The sequence below is a fragment of the Oncorhynchus tshawytscha genome, linkage group LG20, assembly GCF_018296145.1.
Source record: "Oncorhynchus tshawytscha isolate Ot180627B linkage group LG20, Otsh_v2.0, whole genome shotgun sequence".
NCBI classification, from domain to species: domain Eukaryota; kingdom Metazoa; phylum Chordata; class Actinopteri; order Salmoniformes; family Salmonidae; genus Oncorhynchus; species Oncorhynchus tshawytscha.
The window spans coordinates 23,077,007-23,086,857 of record NC_056448.1 but is presented as its reverse complement, the minus strand read 5'-3'; positions in this window follow the sequence as shown (position 1 = coordinate 23,086,857).

The window sequence follows — 9,851 nt, the reverse complement described above, 5'->3', positions numbered from 1 at the left end:
TAGGTTTTGGGTAGAATTATGTGAGGTTTTATGTGTTGTTGGAGGAGTGTCTTGGTCAGTTTAGCTTAGAAAATCCCAATCTTCCTCTGTAGGGAGAGATTCCTGGTGAAGAGCCAGACGTGATCACCAGGATGGAACACAGGAGCCTCACTGCGGTGGCGATCTGCCTGCTCTTTCTGATGGAGGAGGGCTCGCTGGTATCATCCCATCATGTGGGTATCGTTCCATACCTCTTCTGCGTGCCTGAACCACTCGTCCACCGCAGGAGCTTCGGTCTGGCTTGGAGTCCAAGGAGCCAGGGCTGGCTGATAACCCAGAACACACTGGAAGGGAGTTAAGCCCGGTGCAGGAGTGTCGCATTCAGCCCAAGGAAGGAATCTGGCCCACTCCCCCTGCCGGTCCTGGCAGTGGCTCCTCAGGAACCTCCCTAGCTCCTGGTTCATCCTCTACCTTCCCGTTAGACTGAGGCCGGTACCCGGAAGTGAGGCTGACCGTGACCACCAGCTTTTTCATGAAAGCCTTCTATACACGTGATGTGAATTGGGGGCCACGGTCGGAGACGATATCCTCCGGAAGGCCATAGTGCTGGAAGACCTGCTGAAACAGTGCCTCAGCAAACTGGAGAGTGGTAGGGAGACCTGAGAGAGGGATGAAACGGCATGATTTAGAGAACCTGTCCACTATCACCAAAATGGTGGTAAAATCATCAGAAGAGGGGAGATCAGTGACAAAGTCAATGGACAGGCTTGGGAAGGGGAAGGAGTTCTCTGCTGGAGTGTTCTGGGGGGATTTGGATTGGGAACATACGGAACAGGAGTTGACATATCAAGTGACGTCATGCACCAAGGTGGGCCACCAATACTTTCCAGAGATGGACCGAATGGTGCAGGTAATACCTGGTTATCCAGCAATGAAAAATGTGCACCCAGGTCAATAGCCGATCCCTTATCCCCGCTGAAACGTAGGGCCGCTCAGGAGGACAGATGGCAGGGTTCCCACTCCAGGGCCTGGTAAATGTGGACATCTACATCCCAAAGCACGGGGACTATGACTCGAGAAGGTGTGATTATGGGTGCACTCAAGACAGGAACCTCTCCTGAATCGTGGAGATGGGATAGGGCATCGACTTTGATGTTTTTTTACCTGGGCAATATCAAATCTGTTGCGGCTTCTTCACCACACTGTCTGTGTGGGTGGACCATTTCAGTTAGTCTGATGTGTACGCTGAGGAACTTAAAACTTTCCACCTTCTCCACTACTGTCCTGTCGATGTGGATGGGGGGTGCTCCCTCTGCTGTTTCCTGAAGTCCACCATAATCTCCTTTGTTTTGTTGATGTTGAGTGAGAGGTTGTTTTCCTGACACCACACTCCAAGTGCCCTCACCTCCTCCCTGTAGGCTATCTTGCTGTTGTTGGTAATCAAGCCCATTACTCTTGTGTCATCTGCAAACTTGATGAATGAGTTGGAGGTGTGCATGACCACGCGGTCATGGGTGAACAGGGAGTACAGGAGAGGGCTGAGCACACACCCTTGTGGGGCCCCAGTTTTGAGGATCTGCGAAGTGGGTATGTTGTTTCCTACCTTCACCACCTGGGGGCGGCCCATCAGAAAGTCCAGGAACCAATTGCAGAGGGCCAGGTTGAGACCCAGGGCTTCAAGCTTAATGATGAGCTTGGAGGGTACTATGGTGTTGAATGCTGAGCTGTAGTCAATGAACAGTGTTCTTACATAGGTATTCCTCTTGTCCAGATGGGATTAGTGCAGTGTGCAGTGTGATGACGATTGCAGAGTGAGATCGAATCTGGTTCTGTTGCCTCGTTGTCCGTATATACTCCAGGTTCCGATGGTCGGTGAGGATGAGAAATGGGTCATGGGCGCCCTCCTGCCAGTGTCTCCACTCCTCTAATGGCAACTTTATCGCCAGGAGCTCCCGATCGCCAACATCATAGTTTCTCTCTGCAGGAAACAGATTTTTTGAGTAATATGCACATGGATACAATTTCTGTTGATTACCTTGACGTTGGGACAGGACAGCCCCCACACCTACTTCTGAAGCGTCCATCTCCACCACGAAGGGCAGAGTAGGATCGACTCTTCAGTAGGCTAAAGGCTTTGTCAGCTGAAGAATTTAATCCCAACTTCCGCGGACCACCCTTTAGGATAGAAGTGAGAGGAGAGTCGATCGAGTTAAAGTGCTTTATGAATCAGCGGTAGAAGTTGGCCCAGAAACCATTTTAATCCCTTCATGGTGGTTGGGACTGGCTATGACCTGTCAGCATCCACTTCCTCTCATCCATCATGATTCCTTGCGGGCCGATCAGGTAACCCAAGAAGGAGACCTGAGCAGGCGTTCCAAGACTACTCAAATGTGAGCAATGTGCTCCTCAAAGGGAGCCGGGTAGACCGCGCTGAAGGCTGTCTTCGATTTACCCTCCTCCCGGGTGCGGATCAAATTGCAGGCACTACGCAAGTCCAATTTATTGAAAAACCAGGCCCTGCAGAGTTGTTCAATCGCATCCGGAACCAACGGGAAGGGGTAGCGGTACGTTGTGGTGATGGAATTCAGATTTCTGTAATCGATGCACGGGCGCAATCCTCCGTCTTTCTTGGCCACGAAGAAATAGCCTGCCGATGCAAGGGAGGTGGACGTACGAATGAAACCCTGCTGGAGAGCCTCCTGGATGTACTTCTCCATAGCCTTGGTTTCTGCCACCAACAGAGGGTATATGCGGCCACACGTAGGTGCAGAGCCTGCAAGCAGGTCGATGACACAGTCGCAGGGGTGATTAGGATGGAGACATGTGGCGCGGGTCTTGTGCTGAAGGGCAACCACGGGGCTTTCCACCGACGTGGAACCACAGGGAACGGGTGATGAGGAAGGGAAGGATTTCTTTATACAGTATATGGATTCCACGGTGAGGGTGAGTGGTGCTGTTATGTGTGTGATTGTCCTGGATCCTAGTGGTTGACTATCCAGCGCATGAACCGGACAAGGAGAAGAGAGCGAGTATGAGGTGATGTTAAGGGAGGAGGGCCTGGTCAATAAAATTCCCCACAGCACTGGAGTCCACTAGAGCTGTAGAAACAAACATGAAGGACAGACAGCCAGTGAAATTGATACAAGAAAAGGTTTGGCGGAAATTGATGATGATGGAATACTCACGCCAAACCCAGGAGACGGATGATCACGTGGCTGTCCCTCTGCTCTCATGGAACCCCAGTTAGAACATACCGGACACCATTGAAGCTAGTGCCCCTCTTGTCCGCTATATGGACAGAGCACCAGCTGTCTGCGACGGCATCGCTCAGCCACAGAGAGGTGTGTGGCCCCTACCTCCATGAGTTCAGGCTCTGACTCAGAGCAGAGAAATAACCGTGGCAATCTTGGATGTCTCAATGGTGGGGACTCCACTCTGATGGGCGAAAGAGAGGGAGCACTGAAGTAGGAAGCCACAGAATTTTGATGGAGTCCAGTCATATTTGTCCGGGAGGGACAATCGGACATCGCTGACCAGGATGAACTGCTGCGGTACTCGCTCGCTGGGCTGACTTGTGGCAGAGAATCGTCTGCTCTTTGGAGACGATGCCCCTTGAGTAATGACGACTCGTTGAAGAACGCGGAGGACCTCATCCATAGCCGTTCCCAATTGAGCCAGCTGGTCTTAGTATTGACAAAATAGGTGTCCCTGTTCACCGACAATCTGGGAGATGTCTTTATTAACCCTTTCACACGTACCATCACACGGGTGTGATCGTTCAACAGTGGTCCCTGAAGCTTAGATCACACCCGTGTGATTAGAACGCTTATTTAGAACTGCCGCTTGATGCAACAATCAGCATTTGAGCTGATTGACGAACACAGTCCTTACAAAGTTATGTCCAGAATGTGAGCAGTTTATTTTTGGAAGCAATGTTCAGATATTCACAGAAGTATCTATAGCATAACACAATCATTCAAATCGGAAAAAAATGTAGACTACATTTGTCCTAGCACTAACTGAGGAAAGATTGACGCAACACAAGCGGTCATATTTTATAATTCCCTGCTGACATAAACTACGGTATGAATTAGCTAACAGCAATTACTATTTATAATTAATCACATCACTGGTGAGCTCACCAATGATCTAAATAATTGAGTAAAACACTTTCTAGAAATCAAAAGTAATCCGACGATTAGTTCCAGCGCACCGCCATGCTTTTTTTCCTTACAGAAACCAAAGATCGAACACATCTTGTCAGCTGTCTGTTTATAGTATGCATGTTGAAGGGGTGTGTCGTCTACCATAGTTCACATCACACCATTCACTTCCTGAAGTTTTCAAAAAATGAGTGAACCCTTACTCACCTCATTTTGTTATAGCATCTTTGGTCTGACAGACGATTACGTGAAACCCAGAATGCATTGTATGTCAACAAACTTGGCTCCACACATAGCTGGAATTAGCTTAGCTCATCATAATCGGTACAACCTTCAAAAAAGTATTTTACACACGTATGTGCCCATTACAATCTATGCAAGAATCTGAATGCATGAGCTATCATGATTACCACGCAAAACATTTTCTGATAGTGATTTGATACAAATGGCGTGTGCAGGCAGTCAATCACTTAACCTCGCACTCACACTGAGCAATTCAGTGTTGTTGTTTATGTATGTAGCTAGTGAGATAAGCTGTAGCATTAGCAATGTCTTTCGAAAGGAGAAATTCTGGAGATTTTTTAATGAGTCTGAAAGTCAGGAATCAGATTCTGACAGTGACGAGCTGCCCCCCAGCCATTGAGAACCCTGAATCTGAGGACCCCCTTGTCTACTGACAAAGTCCCAGTTCCCATTGAAAATGCTGGTGGTGATGGAGGCAGACAGACAGTGGATGAAGTACAGGAGTTCTGTGGTAGCTGGAAGGCTGACAGCCATTTCACCCATCCTGGCCCTGCTGTTTGCTTTGATGAGTCCCAGTCCTTGTGCAACACCCCTCACCATTTCCATCTGAGGCAGAGTGCTTCAAGTTGTTTCTGACAGAGGAGCTGGTGGGAGACATAGCAGAGACCAATCACTATGCCTTGGAGCTACAGGAGAAGAGAGCCAGGAGTGGGGTGGAACAACCACAATTAGTGAAATGTATACCTTCCTGGTGACAGTCCTTCTCATGGGGATAGTAAAGAATAACTCCCTAAGAGAATACTGGAGCACAGATCCTGTGTTTGCAATTCCCTTCTTTGCCACTCTCTTTTCCCAAAACTGCTTCCTAGTTCTGCTGCAATGACTGCATTTCATCAACAATGCTACTGCCATCCTAAATGACCCATTACACAAAATAAGAAATGTCAACAGCTGGCAGTAAAGTGGCATGACAAACGAGACAGCCATGTCCTCTCCACTGTCCATACAGCAACCATGTGGACTACCTGACGGGAGAGAGAAAAATCATACCAGACTGCGTGCTTGACTATATCCACTGCCCCCATTGAGGTTAAGGCAGACATGATAAACAGCTTTGTGGAATGCACTCAGAAAACAACCAAGTGGTATGAGATTATATTTTTCCATCTGATCAATGCAGCCCTTTGGACACATAGTTCACCGCCAACTAACAGGTGAGACGATTACTGAACAAGGGATTTTTTTGTAATTGGACATACAGTTCACTTACAGAAACTGTTAACTTAATAAGGCACTTACTTTGATAGAAACACAGCCTGGATTTGAACCAGGGTGTCTGTACTGACACCTCTAGCACTGAGATGCTATGCCTTAGACAGCTGTGCCACTCGGGAGTCAAAGCCAGGGTAGCTTCAAAATACAACAAGCCAATACTTCTGACGCAATTAGAATTGTTTTACAGAGCGAATAGAAGAATGTAGCTAGCTACCTAAGCACGATTGAATATAACACCATAAAGGTTATGAAATGAGTAACATTACCTCACGTGTCCGCGGTTATAAGGAATATACACAAATATATTATGCTCCATACACAGTGAGCTACAGTAGAAACGGTATAACAAGACATGCAGAAACTATTATAACGTAATAAGGCACTTATTTTGATAGAAACGTAGGCTGGATTTGAGCCTGGGTGTCTGTAGTGACGCCTCTAGCACTGAGACGCTGTGCCTTAGACAGCTGTGCCACTTGGGAGTCATACGGCCAGAGTAGCTTCAAATTACAACACATACTAATAATTCTGACGCAATTAGAATGGTTTTCCATAGCTAATAGAAGAACGTAGCTAGCTACCTAAGCATTGACTATAACACGATAAAGGTTATGAAATGAGTAACGTGTCCGTGGTTATAAGGAATATACACGAACATATTATGCTACAGTAGAAACGACATGCAGAAACTATTATAACGTAATAAGTCACTTTGATAGAAACGCACACATTTCCAAAGTTATTATTGGCAATGAAAACAACTATGACTGCGATGCAGGCAACAGACGGGAAATGTGAACACGTGTGTGCAGGACGGGAGATGAGCAAATGTCTGCAGACTTGAACTGCACAAACAATTGGGAAGTGTTTGGGGAATTTTGTACGGGTCAGAAATGTCAATTTTCTAAAATTGGTCCACAAAAGTTTTAAAAAATTATACTTATGTGAATGAATGAGGCGGAACACACCTCAATTCAAACTGTTCTTAGAAAATAAAAAAACTTGTTAGAAAATCATTTGAAATTGGCAAATTGAAAACAGCCTATAAAAACAGGCTGCGTACCTTGGTTTGAAGGCAGGGCGGATTAAATATATTGTTGCGTAACAATCACATTCTTGAATGGAGAGAACGTTCTAACGTCATGTGCATAAAAAAAACATTTTTTTTTAAACACACTGGGGTGACAGTTAGAGATATTTGGAACTCACGCATGAAAATGTTAACTGTAGCTTCTGTTTTTTTTAGGTAGTATTCTGTAACGTAGACACAGGCAGTCAGGAAGCAGGTGCAGTTAATAAGTATAATAACAATGAACATGGGCCAATACAAACCAAGAGCAGCACATGGAAACAACCAATTCTACCTGCTGACTGATAACAAAAGAGGGCTAAATAAAGGTTTGGTAATAAAAGGAGTAATGAAGTACAGGTGTGACTGATGATGAGATGCAGGTGTGCATAATGATGGTTGCCAGGACTGGTGGTTAGTAGACAGGTGACGTTGAACTCCGGAGCAGGGGTGGACGTGAAAACGAAACATACATGATATCTGAATATGTGAATTTGAGTTATTCATCATATGGTAGTGGTTGCATGGAGATTAGCCTACATCTAGTACAACCAATTGAGAGTTCAAAGAACCGTTTTCACTAATAGTCAAACTAAGACAATGACTTCTCTGGACATTGTTCTGTCACGATTCAGCAGTGTAGCGAATTTACATTTGATTGAGTTTTCAACTAACGTGAATTCAACGTGAAATCAATAAAAAATATCACCATGTCATTGGATTTAGGTTAAAAGTTTGGTGAATAAAATATGAAATTCACTTACGTTGATAACATTGATCAGTTTTTCATTGCGGATGGACATTTCAGCACATACTCAAACACTGGCCTTTGTCTCAGCATCATGAATATAGAAATCTGCTCCGATTTTAGGAAGTTGATTAAAAGTTTGCATGAAGAGTCTGTGGCACTTATTAGACATTTTATTGTGATAACTGAAAGGCTTTTAGCCACGTCTCGTCTTCGGGCTGAATCCAACGCAGCCTCACGACGACTGACGTGACAGCCAACATGCTGAGACTGAAAAAACTCCTCGCTCTCCTCTCCTCGGATTTCATATTGCAGCTTTTTCTTCTCTTAGTTAATGCCCTATACAGTGTGGTTTGATTCTGACTTATTAGTGGACAGGTTCACTATAGCTGGAGTATAGGAAAAGTCTGAACAGGAAATTAACTGTAGGATGTGGTGGAAACATAAAGACTAATAGAAGAGATGCTGAGATGATGCATGCTGTCTGGAGGGAGTTGGCTGTATTTTAAGTAGGATAATATGCAATTTAATCTATTCCTTATTTCCTCTTGGATGTATCGAATCTGATTATTATCTGCACACACACACGCAGACAGACTGCTCTGACTGAATTTTGTGGACTGTGACTAAAGTGAGAAGGTGCCCTTTCTCACTGATGAGATGAATATGTATGAGCGAGAGGAGGAGAGGAGAAGAGGCAGCTGAGACATGACTCTGGACCCACTCCTTGACAAATCACGGAGGTCAAACACCCAGCCAGTGCTGACTCCAAAGCCACAGTCACTGTGTGTGCGTGTGTGTGCCCGCGCATGCGTATGTGTGTGCACGTGCATGTGTGTGTGTGCGTGCGTGTGTTTGCCTATGTATGCATCTGTGTCTGTGTGTGTTCATTGAGAAGTAAAGTGGTCATCAGTTTTGCCCCTGTGGAGACATTTAACCAGCACGAACACACACACACATTTCCGTCTAAGATTGCTGATTGCCACTAAATGTCTCAAATTGCACTCTCGTGTTCCTCTTGACTATCAAGTGTCTATTCTATATTCTCACCTTCCAGTGTTGGTCCTCATACTAAAATCAAAGCTGATTATTCATTGAAGGTGTATCTGCACAGCTAAAGTGACATACAGTACTTGGCTACATGCAGCTCACTCTACCAAGTTTCTTCACAAATATTTGAATACAGTTTTGTGTGTTTTTTTTATTTCAAGCAGGAGTGGCCAACTCTGGTATTTGAGATCCACATGTTGTAAAGGATTTTGTAAAAGCCATATTAATGTAGTTAAGCTGTTTCATGACTGTATATCCGAGTGAGCGTTATTGCTTTGTCTGGATGGCTGCTGTCTTGTTTGGGGTTGTCAGGGTTTGGGCGGCTGGTGGTGGGTGGGTCATTGGGATGGAAGAATGTTAGATGGGGGCGCGTGCCCCCAGCCGGTGAGCAGTCAATGACTGTGTGAGGAATGTCTCCAGACAGCTGGGAAGCCGCTGGGCAGGCCATGGGTGCTCCTCTCATAACCTTGCTGTCCTGACTGCCTATCTGTTGTCTGTAAAGCTGATCTGACAGCACTTTGCTCCGAGCCCTGGGCCCACGTTTGAAAGCACAACCAACAGGTCCCAGACAGACAAACAGCCTGCAGGCTCTGGACAGAAGGACAGACAGACACACGTACGAATACACACACACAAACACACAGATAAATACATTTCTAAAAGGTCATTACCTGATTGTTAATAACCAAGGAAGGAATATTTTGTAAGGTATTTTAATGTCAGGGTTTTTAAATGTTCACTTTAATGTGCACTATAACCATCCTAAGTGAGACATACTGGGCATCCTCTGTTACATTGTCTCAGATTTTGATTGGTTTTTATGACATGCCACTGATTGACTGTAATGATGGTAAATCAATTAACAGGAACATTTGCAGTATGAGAATAAAAATTCACACTGCAAATTGAACATTCTAATTTACATGCTGCTTAATTAACTTTGATAGTTCAGACAGATTTACACAAATTAGTTTTGAAGGTTCTGTCAATCACAAGACAGACATGCAGCAGGGTTTTGGCTGTCATCTAAATACAATACAGGTTGGAAGCCACTGTTTGCCATGATTTTGAGATAACACAACTTTTTAGAAAAGTTTAAATCAGAGAAATCCTTGTAGATTACCTAAGAGACAGAGTGGCAGACTTGTGTGGGTGTTCTCCCTTGTGATGAGTCTTTTGAGGATTATGAAAAGGGATTATGGGGAGTTCACTGCTCTATCATCCACTCACAGTCGAGAGGCTTTGAGATTTAATGTAGCTGAATTTCAATTGTCCATTTTTTGCTTAAATTTTGAATTCAAAATGGTTGCCCTAATCCATTTAT